General features: G+C 38.4%; 1 protein-coding gene and 1 pseudogene across 1 annotated transcript in view; both read right to left on the bottom strand.

The window, feature by feature from the left end:
- Lrp1b (LDL receptor related protein 1B) overlaps positions 1-13,252 on the bottom strand; it is a 2,037,254-nt gene that overhangs the window by 1,024,856 nt on the left and 999,146 nt on the right. The gene's annotated exons all lie outside the window — the stretch shown is intronic.
- On the bottom strand, positions 2,129-2,632 carry LOC110560931 (large ribosomal subunit protein uL11-like; annotated as a pseudogene).

Consider the following 13,252-nt stretch of genomic DNA (forward strand, 5'->3'; position numbering starts at 1 on the left):
CATTTTATTATACAAAATCATTTCATTTTTATTTCTTTTTTACATACGCACATATTCACACATTCTCTTTTCATGTAACATAAATGTTTAGATAAAAATTAATACTGTTACATGGGCAGTGATGGGACATGCCCTTAATCCCAGCACTCTGGAGTCAAAGACAGGAGGATCTCTATGAGTTCAGATCCAGCCTGGTCTACAGAGCTAATTTCAGAACAGCCAAGACCACACACACTCACTGTAATTATTTGTTGATTTTTCTTATAGAGTTCCTTAGTGTGTGCTGTATGTTTCCTTTTTAAAGATTTTTTTTTGTTGCATAATTCTACAAAAATGTCTAAAACTCCTCCTCAACTACAAAAACATCTCAGCATTCTATGTTATTTTCACTTTTGACATCCTTCCAACATCCTGGCATCCCATTCTGGAATCTTCTTTCCTCTAGGTCAGGCATTTCCTGCTGTGGAAGGATGTAGAACTGTAGACTCCACACTATTTCCACAACAGCCAATTCCTTTATTGTGAGTCTCTTGTTCCACCTTCAGAAGTGTCCAGGTTCTCTAAATAGTTAGTCTTTGGGGGGGGTATTTTAATTTTACTTGCCACCTGCACTAACTTAGCAAGGCAGACATATGTTAATCCTGTCCATTATGTTTCAATCACCTTCATTTTGTTGTCTAAAATTGTGTCTTATGTATTGTCTCATCTCCCTTTCTTTATCTGTGCATTAATGCATTATAAGCAATTTATTTGCAGTATTAATGATGGACTCATAATAATGGATACACAGGACCCACAGTAAAGGATATACACAAACATATACATTTATTCTTTTTTGAAGATTTATTCATCCCCATTCCATGTGTATGGGCAGTTCATCCAGATAAATGTCTGTGAACCATATGTGTGCCTAGGGGCACCGCATCTGCCCAAACTGAAGCCATAATGGGGGGATAGAAAGACCCAGCGAGGACAAGCACTTCACAAGAAGAACAACAGAACCAAAAGTCTGGTGCTAGGGGGGCAGGCTGATATATCAACCAAGGACCATACATGGAGGACCCAGGCCCCCTGCTCAGATGTAGCCCATAAGTACCTCAGTCTCCATGCAGATAACCTAGCAAGGGGACCAGGGGCTGTTTGTAACATGAACTCTGTCTCCTGCTTTTCTATCACTTTCCACGACAAAGTGGTGTGGCCAGCCACAGAGGAAGAGGATGCAGGCAGTCCTGAAGAGACTTGATAGTCTGGGATCAATTGATAAGTGAGAAAGGCTTCCCCTTTCTGAGGACTAGTGGATGGGGATGGGGGAAGAGGAAGGAAGGGTGGGAGCAGGAGGAGATGAGGGACACTGCAGTGATCTAGATATAAAATGAATAAATTGATAATAAAAAAGAATTTTGTCTTCCTATTATACTTCACAAACGTAAAAGAGAGAATGTTTCTCGAAAATGCCAAGTAAGTCTGGAAAGGTCTTTTACATCACAGAAGAGGAGACCAACTCCAAGGCAGAGGTCAAATGAAATTGTCTCCAAAAGTGAAACAATACAAAACAAAAACAAACAAACAAACCCAAAACAGGGATGAGCAGCCATGTGGTTTCTTGCAATGGAACCTGTGTCCTCTAGAAAAGCAAACAGTGAGTGCTCTTGACAGGTGTGCCATCTTCATACCTCCTCCCACACAACCCACGGTGATTCTATCTGCATGTTCAGAGGAAAGTCTCCGGAAGAGATTTAAGCATGGAAGTGATATCTATGCTTAGAGGTTTAAAAATGTCAGTCTGGCTGCTAAGGGCGTAGAGGAGGAGAACCTAAGGCCTCTGGCCCTGTAGCAAGAAGGCTACATTTCCAGAAGGCCGAAGCATTGTTTCCAAGGAGGGGCACTGCTACGGAAAAGTTACCTAGCCTGTACCTCACACTTCCCCTTGGTTATGTTACATATGTGGTTTCTTTGTAAATGCCACACTGCTTGTTCCAGTTCTAAAAAATGAGCTAAGAAACAAAGTAGAAGATGTGAATACTTAACAGAAAACCAGCAGATTTCCACTACAGACCGTATCTGGCCACCTTGCTATTTTTTTTTTTTTTAATCAGGTGGATTTTTAGTGAAATACTCTCATTGCTTCTTAACTAGCTGGGCATTGCACTGTACCACTCTGGATGTGGTCTATGATGTCAGGAGGTGGCGGCCATCCACATTGCAGCCCACAGACTGCGCAGAACCCAGGATCTCCTAAACAGTTCCAGAAAGCTCTCCGGCTAAAGAACGGTGTCGCATCTGTCTGGCAATGTCGACAGTCTCATCACAGGTAATATTTCCACCGCATTTGATGCAATTCTACTTCTTTCTGTCTCTTGGTGGCTTCTCTTGAGGGCTTTGATAATCAGGGCAGAGGTAGAGAGCACCACGTCAATCTGGGCCTGTCTGCTCTGGATGGTCAGTTTCCTGTAGTCCTCAGACCTTTCCAGGCACCGGTAGCCTTGGCAATGTCAACACCAACTATTTTTGGAGACAGACCCAGAGGACTGATCTTGGGGGTCAACATGGATGTGGTGCCTCCGGCGCACCTCAAGTACACGACTTTGATCACATTGGGGTCAAACTTGGGCAACATAGTGGAGGCAGCTGGTGTCAGATGAACCCGGATTTGGGATGACCAAAGGAAGTTGCACCGTGGCCTCCTCTGAGCCAAAAGTCAAAAAATCCACTTTTCTATTCTAATTGCATATTACAAGTATTTTATCTGAATGTTATATTCATTCAACTCTTGCCTCTCATTCTCCAGTGTTAAATGCAGTAACTTTGCAAAGAAAAGTATTTTCCCTAGTGTATCATCAGTGATTAAAGAAGTGAACTTGACATTTAGATTTTATATCACATTTCACTGTTATAATATTTGAAATTGCTAGGTAGCTGCTAAGAAGATAGAATAGATTTTATCAGAATGTATACACGTACATTCAACTCATCTAAAACTGGTCTGAAACAAAGTGAGTTGATCAAAGAAAGGTTCTGTATGATTGACACAACCATTAAAATACTAGATTAATCAAGGTGTACTGAAGACAGGAATGGACCTAATGGCTCACTACAGAGTATCTCCTTTGTCTTTGCCACTGAAAGATTGTCAGCTTCTAGGCTCTGATTTTGTCTCTTAAATGCATAACATGTGATTATAATGCACAATGAAGATATTTGATTATGGGCATTCCCAAAGTCCCACCTGAAACATATGCATTGATTTATGGAAAACCATGATAAGCTGCTTCAGGTGGCAATGGAGAGACAATGATGGAAAATACAGCTGGTACTTGGATATTCATGGTTGTTTTTTTGGTTAGAGGAAGGTATAGAGCAGATAATTGGGCTTTTGCACTTTTCCTCCTCTTCTGTGTCTCCCCTGTCTCCCAATTCTGTCTTATAACAAAAGCCAACACTACTTTAATACGCTTCAGAGAAGAGGCCCGGGGTCCTCCCATTCTGTCAGCAGCCAACATGCTTTCTACAGAGGTGCCATTCCCCTCCAGGGAGATACTACACACTCACTTTATATTTGTACTGTTCCCCAGTGTACCTCATATTTAGTCTACTGAAAAACTTAACACTTTTAGATTTCAGATTTTTCATTACTTCCATATATATTATTCCTCTTGATTAAATATTATGAAACTATGTCTTTTCCTCTAAATCACTGATAATCCTTTTCTGTTCTCCTTCATAATTTTCTTCCTTTAAAAGGAATTTGTATGATTCCCTGTACTCTGCCAAAGGTTTGGTCATGAGTCTTTGCTTTGAAAACACTGCTAGTTAGAGTCTTTCAGATGCACTCAGTAGACTCCTGTCATACCTTCAATGAACATCCCATCTGTCTTTCTAAATGAGGATTGATCATCTTACCCCATGTCCGCTCAATTGATTATCTTTTTTAGGTGTATAGATTTCATTATGTTTATCATATCTTATAGGTCTATATAAGTGAGTATATCCCATGTTTGTCTTTCTCCTTCTGGGATATTTCACTCAGAATGATCTTTTCTAGATCCCACCATTTGCCTGCAAATTTCATGATTTCCTCCTTTTTGATTGCTGAGTAGTATTCCATTGTATAAAAATACCACAATTTCTGTACCCATTCCTCCGTTGATGGACATCTGGGTTGTTTCCAGGTTCTGGCTATTACAAATAGAGCTGCTATAAACATGGTTGAGCAAGTGTCCTTTTTGTGTACTTGAACAAACTTTGCGTATATACCTAGCAGTGCTATAGCTGGGTCTGGAGGAAGCACTATTCCTATTTGTCTTAGAAAGCGCCAGATAGCTTTCCAGAGTGGTTGTACCAGTTTACATTCCCACCAGCAGTGGAGGAGGGTTCCCCTTTCTCCACAACCTCTCCAGCATGTGTTATTGCTTGAGTTTTTCATCTTGGCCATTCTGATGGGTGTAAGGTGATATCTCAGAGAAAGAAGGAGAGTTAGTCTGATGGGGAAAGGATAGGAGCTCCACAAGGACCAAATATATCTGGGCACAGATTCTTTTCTGAGACTGACATTCAACCAAGGACCATGTATGGATATAACCTAGAACCTCCACTCAGATGTAGCCTGTGGTAGCTCAGTAACCAATTAGTTTCCCAAAGTGAGGGGAACAGGGACTATTTCTAACAGGAACTCAATGACTGGCTCTTTGATCTCCACACCCCCGAAGGGAGGAGCAGTCCTGTTAGGCCACAGAGGAGGGCTTTGCAGCCAGTCCTGAAGATACCTGATAAAACAGGATCAGATGAATGGGGAGGAGGTCCCCCCTATCAGTGGACTTGGAAAGGGGCAGGGTGGAGATGAGGGAGGGAGGGAGGGACTGGGAGGGAATGAGGGATCAGGACACGGCTGGGATACAGAGTTAATAAAATGTAACTGATAAAAAAAAAATGGAAAGGATTCCATCACAATGATTTCAAATGCTTCAGTCAGATAGAAGTGTTATTCCACTGTTGCATTAATATTATAAGTGGTGTTTGCATGTATGAATATGGACAATCTCCATGTAATCTTCAAGCAAACACATCATGGACATCTACTTGTAATGAAAAAAGGTAATAAAAATCAGCTATTCAGAGTAAAAAAAAAAAAAGGAATTTGTAGCATTAGTATCAGGTGCTAGGAAAGTGTTCTGCAAGAAAGACACATCTCAAGTCACTGGTCTTTTATTCAATGTCTTACTGTGCAGCTCTGGCTTGCCTTGGAGTCAATTCGTAGCCCAAGATGATATCAAATTTTCCATCTTCCTGCCTCTTACCAAGAGCTGGGGTTACAGGCTTGTGTCTTTAAGACCTACTACAACTTTTTATCTGGTTCATTTTCTAAAGACATTATCTTTGGCTACTAAAAGGCAGCTTCCTTCTAGGCTCTTCCTTCCTTCCTTCCTTCCTTCCTTCCTTCCTTCCTTCCTTCCTTCCTTCCTTCCTTCCTCCCTCCCTCCCTCCCTCCCTCCCTCCCTCCCTCCCTCCCTCCCTTCCTTCCTTCCTTCCTTCCTTCCTTCCTTCCTTCCTCTCTCTCTCTTTCTCTTTCTTTCTTTCTTTCTTTCTTTCTTTCTTTCTTTCTTTCTTTCTTTCTTTCTTTCTTTCTTTCTTTCTTTCTTTCTTTCTTTCTTTCTTGTTTTTTGAGACAGGGCTTCTCTGTGTAGCCTTGGCTGTCCTGGACTCACTTTGTAGACCAGGCTAGCTTCCAACTTGCAGGCTAGCTTCCAACTTGCAGAGATCTGCCTCACTCTGCCTCCTTGAGTGCTGGAATTACAGGCGTGTGCCACCATGTTGGCAATGCTGTATTTTAAATTGATTAAAATATCATAAAAATCACTTGCCAAACATCCAGAGAAATAATTGCAAACACCAATTATATGATGACACTAAAGAAGAAGTCTGCCCTCTTTGCAATTAGGAGTCTTTTGCAGTTGATTACTAGTGAAGAAAATTCTGACTGAGAGGTGCTTAGGGTTTTTTGCCTTTGCAGATGCTTTAAATATAAATCAACATTGGTACAAATATCTGACTTTTCTTTTCATTTTTATTAGTTTTTTTTTTTAAGTTCTAAGAAACATGTTCTGAGCAAATTGATCCTCCATAGCTCTTCCAGATTCACTCCCCATTTTCTGCACTTCCAACTCTATCCTTTTTTTTTTTTTAACTTCAAGACAAACTTGAGCTATTTAAATATTAGTGGATGTGTTCTCTTCCACTGGTGTATAGTCAGCTTATCTGGAGATATACTCCTAAAGAAAATTTTCTTTTCTTCTCCCAGCAGCTTACAATTTTAGTCACTCCATTGCTATGAATGAGATTGTATTCCCAACTCCATTCTCCATTCTAAGATTTTATCTGGCTCTGTCTTGCACAGGTTTTGTGCATGGTGTCTTAACTATTTGAGTTCATATCTGCTGTGTCCAGAAGATGTTGGAGCTCTTTACTACCACTGCCTCTTAAGTTCTTCCTGTCATCGCTTCTGCAGTAAATCTGAGAATTGAAAGTAGGAGTTTAGTATATATATTTCCTACTATGGCTGAGCATTTTGTAGTTACTCCCATGATATTCTTGTCACATGATATTCTTGTACCAGTGGACACACCTTGCCAGGCCAGCTGTTGTAGTTGGAAGTTAGAATGATGGCTGTTTATTTTTATCCTTTGGAAATTGTGTAGAACCTTTTAGCATTACAAAAGGTAGCTAGTAGGTTGAAGCTTCCAAATCTAACCCAGCTTGACTCCAAGATGTTCTTGACCCAAATATGTGTTGTCTTAAGCAATAAGGTCTTAGTATCAAGTTCTGGTTTGTAACAAAGACCAATTACAATAATTTGTGATGTTCTGGAGTCAAGGGCTTCTTAAGGTAACTCATCAGCTAACAAACACAAAAGAAGTAATCCATTCCTATGACTGGGTTTATATAGATATAGATATAGATATAGATATAGATATAGATATAGATATAGATATAGATGATATAGATATATAGATATATAGATATATAAATTTATAATGGCCAGTAGGGGCATTGTTGCCCTGTTACAGATTAACTCATTTTTTTTATTTTAACTTTTATTTTTTATATTAATTACAGTCTATTCACTTTGTATCCCAGCTGTAGCCCCCTCCCTCATTCTCTCCCAGGCCCATCCTCTGTTCCTCATCTCTTCTCATGCCCCTCTCCAAGTCCACTGTTAGGGAACGTCCTCCTTCCCTTCCATCTGAACCTAGCCTATCAGGTCTCATTACGCGCGCGTGTGTGTGTGTGTTTCTGTGTATGGAAGCTTCAGCATTAGTAGGTTTTCATCTGTCATTTTTGTAAAAATTTAGTGTTATAAATTTCTCCACAAAGTGTCACATGACTTGACCCTTTCTTCCTCCACTCAAGTTTAACCCTTCCAATTTCATTTTTCTTTCTTAACCCTTTATACCAGTGCATTTTATTAAACATAGTCTTTGTTTTAAATGAAAGCATTATGGATAGTTTCTTATATAGGATGTTGCTATGCATACCATTCAGGAACTAAATTACTTAATCAGATCATTTGACTTTTCATTTTGTCTTCACAATTTTAGTGAAAAATATCTTTTACTCTCAAATTTTGGTGTATGTTTTTAGTTTCCAAAATCCCAGTCCTATACTTAAATATCTAATTGTACTCTACTATCATATAGATAAAACTTAGTCTTCAGAAGTCCCATGCTCCAAAACATCACATTTTTCTTAGAATGTCATTGCTCACTCTGTTGGACTCTTGTTTGCCTTTTTGTTTTCTTGAGTCAGCAAATCCTGTTGCACAGGATTTAGCCATGGTTGTGCTCTCTCTTAATTCAGAAATACATTTAATTATCAGTTCTCAGAAAAGTCTCCTTCAACCAGTAAATATTTGCAAAAATATTCTTACCACAAGTGCCCAAACACACACATACACATACCATACACACATACAAATATACAATATGGTAGTCCTCATCGGTCTGTGTACCATTGCTCAAATTTTACTTTTTATGAAAGCCTCATCAATGACTAATGAGTTATTTATTAGTGTGCCTTGGAAAATAAGCCCTAGATGATCACAGATCCTGTGCATCTTATATCCAAGGACTATATATGATATGGTTCATATCATATCATACCTGAGACTACACACCATTGTTTCTTCCATCTGCTTTGTTCATCCATTCATGTATAAATCAGCTACAGTTCTTTCATCGTCTGAAATATTTCCCTTGCTTTCTCATGGGTTCAACTTTGATATGTCACTAGGCTTTTGCCTAGTTAATGTGAATAAGCAGTTTGGTGAAAGGACAACTAAGCAGATCACAGCTTGCAGGTGCATACTCAGGGGAATAATGACAGTGAGTAATGAGAGTTGCACATAACAATGTAAAAGAGTAATGACAGCTCAGGAACATGAATGCATAAGAGAGAACTAACTATAAAAAGGCAGAAGGTGTGTGGACGAACTATCCTGAAGATGAAGCACTGTTGCATGGGAACATTAAAGCACTGTATCTTAATTTCTGTAGTCTGCATTCTCAGTACTACTCAGAATGGCATGGCTTTCATATGTGCGCAAACCAAGAGTAAGTTTGACTCTCATACTACAAGATCTTGTGGCTCAGTTCCTGTTCAACTGAGTAATGATTTCCTGATATAAGCATTCTTTCGCCTTTGATACACTGACTCATGTTGACTACTTATTTCTGCACGTATTACAATATTTTTAGAAGAGCGATGACATATAAGCTTCCATTAAATTAAAATTTTAATTCAGACATTATTATTTTCCACTTTAAATTGTACATATAATTATGACACTTACAAAATGTTATATGAAACTGCTTTGTCATTATCATTTATTCCCATTTGTTATACCTCCTAACTCACCCAAGTTATCAACTGAATCTGAATCACAACTATCAGAAACTGCAATGTATTTCTACTGTCTATTTCCACTAACACACTGAATATATAACAGTAACTGAAGAAGCGATAGAGCTGATCTATACTTAGTGGAATGAGTCTGCATAAAAAGAATTCCATTAGATCTATGTTATCAGTCTCACCGGGTTTAATAAAATAACCTTTAAGCACAAAACTTAATGACCAAGTTAATATTTATAAAATGACCTTCTAGCAATTCTCCTATTGACAAATGTTAGATTATTTTATTGCCAAGATTAATTATAAGATAGTAATCAGACAAAAAGATTCCTTCAGAAAAAATGCAATTTAAATTAATAAATGTCTGAAACCTGAGAGATGGCTCAGTTATTAAAATTTCTTTTAGGTCTTGTAGAGAAATGGGGATTTTTGGTCCCTGGACACAAATGGTGGTACATCACCACCTGTGACTCCAGTTCTAGGTCTAACCCTGTCTTCGGATCTCCATGGGCACTAGGCCCACAGGTGGTGTGCAAACATACATTCAAGCAAAAACTACACACTGAATAAAATAGCCTAAACATGATTGTAAACATTCAATTAATAAGTGTCTTTTGTTTTAACAGAGTCAAATTTAAAATAAAAGTCAAATAGTTTGTGTAAATCATCTGATGTTGGTAGAGCTTATTTTTGAGACTCACACTGAGAAAATATGAAAATCTTCAAGAAGCCCCAGAACTGGGGATGGTATGAGAGTAATAAGCACCAGGGGTAGCAGTAGTTGAGGAGTGGTTAGTTGTTCGTTGCATTCCACCTCAGAGAGTTCTAAAGTTAGACGAATATAAACCAAAGAGTTCTTCCAGTGGCAGATGGCAGTATAAATCGTAAGGTCTAGTAGAAACATCAATATCGGAATCCATTTGCAACTGTAAATAATTGCTAATAAACTACTCTGAATAATGTTTGTTTAACATTTATTTAATAATGACATCTACATTACGAGAGATGCACGTTCATCTTAGAAACTATATTTCACTTAGAATACTTATTTTGTAAATATATTGAACTTTTCAACAATAAAAACAGAAGAGGGACCGAGACCAGAGGTCATGTGGTCATGCACACTCCCTGTCTTTTAACAAATGATGTCTTGGAGTAGTTCAGGATAACTCTTCCAGCCCTGAGGCCATCACTAGAAGAACTTTCTAACTTTGGACTTCAGATTCACAAGTCAAACACTCTAAGTGCTTTCACCCATTAGAGATTTCTCTTATGAAAATTCTCAGTTTATCTCTGTACCCATTTTTAAATTGGATTATTTGATTTGTTGGTATTTAATTTCTTGACTTCTTTATGTATTTTGGGTATTAGTTCTCCATTAGAAGTAAGGTTGGTGGAGATCTTTTTCCAATCTGTAGGCTGCTGGTTTTTTCCTATTGACAGTGTCCTTTGCCTTACAGAAACTTTTCAGTATCATGAGGTAGCATTCTATTAATTCTTGATCTTGGAGCATGAGCTGTTGATTTTCTGTTTAGGAACTTGTCTTCTGTACCTGTGCCAATGAGTTGAAGGCTATCTCCCTCTTTCTTGTCTATTAGATTTAGTGTATCTGGTTTTATGTTGAGGTCTTTGATCCGCTTGATCATCTGTATTATGCAGGGTTATAAATATGGATCTATTTGCAGGATTTTATCCGCACACCTCAAGTTAGTCAAGCACTATTTACTTAAGATGCTTTTTTCCCCCACTATATTGTTTTGGCTTCTTTATAAAAAAAATATTAAGCTTCTATAGGTGTGTGGGTTTATTTATTTCTGGGTCTTCAATTAGAATACATTAATCAACCTGTATGTGTTTATGCCAACATCATGAGGTTTTTACAACTATCGCTTTGTAATACAACTTGAAATCACATATTATGATACCTCTAGAACTTCTTTTGTTGTACATGATTATTTTTGCTCTCCTAGGTTTCCTACTTTTCCCGATGAAATTGAGAATTGCTCTTTCAAGGTCTGTGAAGAATTGTGTTGGAATTCTGCTCCAAGTGGGTTCTCTAGTATGGGTAGCAGATGCTGTTTCTGGCATGGACTCAGTGGTAGTCTTTCTGATCACCAACCCTGGAGAGGTGCAGCCTTACCAGGCCACAGAGGAAGACAATGCAGCCAGTCCTGATGAGACCTGATGGCCTAGGGTCAGATAGAAGGGGAATAGGTCCTCCCCTATCAGTGGACTAGAGGAGGGTCATAGGAGGAGAAGAGGGAGGGAAGGTCAGATTGGGAGGAGATGGGGGAGGGGGCAAGAGCAGGGATACAAAGTGAATACATTGTAATTAATGATAATAATAATGAACTAATAAACAAAAAATCCAAACAATGTATTTCAAAATTGTACTGAATTTGTAGATTGCTTTTGGAAAGATGACCATTTTTTTTTTTCTATGTTAATCCTACCAATCCATGAGCATGGTAGATCTTTCCATCTTCTGGTATCTTCTTATTTCTTATTTCAGAGACTTAAAGTTCTTGTCATACAGAACTTTAACTTGCTTGTTTAGAGTCACATCAAGATACTTTATGTAATTTGTGGCTATTGTGAAGGGTGTTGTTTCCCTAACTTCTTTCTCAGCCTGTCTATTGTTTGTATAAAGGAGGGCTTTTTTTTTTTTTTGAGTTAATTTTGTATCCAGCCACTTTCCTGAAGGTGTTTATCAGCTGTAGGAGTTTTCTTCTAGAATTTTTGGAGTCACTTACATTCACTATCATATCATATGCAAATAGAAATACTTTAACTTCTTTCTAATTTGTATCTCCTTTAGTTGTCTTGTTGCTATAACTAGAACTTCAAGTATTACGTTGAATAGGTATGGAGAGAGTGGACAGCCTTTTCTTGTCCTTTATTTATATGGAATTACTTTGACTTTCTCTCTATTTAATTTGATGTTGGCTATCAGCTTTATATATATATATATATATATATATATATATATATATATCCTTTATTTATGTTTAGTTGTGGGACTTGTATACCTAATATCTCTAAACTTTTATCATGAAGGGGTGTTGGATATATTGTGCCTTCATTTTCATTGAGATCTAGACAGACTTTAATTTCTTTTTTTCTTCCTTGACCCAGTGGTATCTTAAAGAAATGTTCAATATTCTTGGTCTTCAGGGAAATACAAATCAAAAGGTTCTGAAATTCCATCTTATATCTGTCAGAATGGTTACAAAAAAAAAAAACTCAAGTGACAGCACATGCTGGTGGGGATGTGGAGAAAAAAGAATACTCTTCCATTGTTGGTGGGAATGCAAACTTGTACAACCACTTAGGAAATAAATCTGGCACTTTCTCAGAAATTTGGAAATAGCTTTACCTCAAGACCCAGCTATACCACTCCTGGGCATATACCCAAAAGATGTTCAGCCATATTATAAGGACATTTGATCAACTATGTTCAAAGCAACTTTATGTGATAGACAGAAACTGGAAACACCCCAGATGTCCCTCAGCTAAAGAATGGAAAAAGAAATTGTGGTACATTAATACAATGGTATAGTATTCAGCTATTAAAAACAAGGAAATTATGCAATTTTCAGACAAATGATAGAACCAGAGAAGGTCATCTGAGTGAGGTAACTCACATCCAGAAATACACATGGTAGGTAGTCACTTATAAGTCTATATTAGCCATATAGTACAGGGTAACCATACCTCAACCCGCACATCCAAAGAAGCTAATAATGAGGGCCCAAGGGAGGAAACATGAATCTCACCATGAAGAGGAAATAAAACAGATATTGGCAATAGATGAAGAGAAAGAAATTGGTGGGAGAGGGGGTGGGTAAAAAAGGATTTGAGGCAGTAGGGCTGGAAGAGAGATGGCAAGCCAATGGTTGGAGATCTTTGGGGATCTCCATCAGAGTGGGTGCCGTGGAGGAGATGGGGTGACTCTAGGTGAGACTCTTACCTGTGTGAGAATATGATAATTTAAGTAGTCACCCCCTATAAACAAGTAAGACTTCCAATGGAGGGAGGGGGACACCAAACCACCCACAAAACTTTTGACCCAAAAATTGACCCTGCCTACAAGATGGGCATAAATAAAGATGTAGCAGAATTTGAGGAAATATTCAACTAATGGCTGGCCCAATGAGAGACCCACCCAATCCATGAGAGAGAGCCAGTTACTGCCACTATTAATGATACCCTGCTTTGTTTGTGGATATGAACCAAGCTAACTGTCCACTTAGAAGGCTCCACTTGGCAGCAAATCAAAACAGATGCTGAGACCCACAGCCAAATATTAGACAGTGATCAGGGAATTTCATGAATGTGTTGGGGGGAA

The sequence above is a fragment of the Meriones unguiculatus genome, chromosome 8, assembly GCF_030254825.1.
Source record: "Meriones unguiculatus strain TT.TT164.6M chromosome 8, Bangor_MerUng_6.1, whole genome shotgun sequence".
Classification (NCBI taxonomy): domain Eukaryota; kingdom Metazoa; phylum Chordata; class Mammalia; order Rodentia; family Muridae; genus Meriones; species Meriones unguiculatus.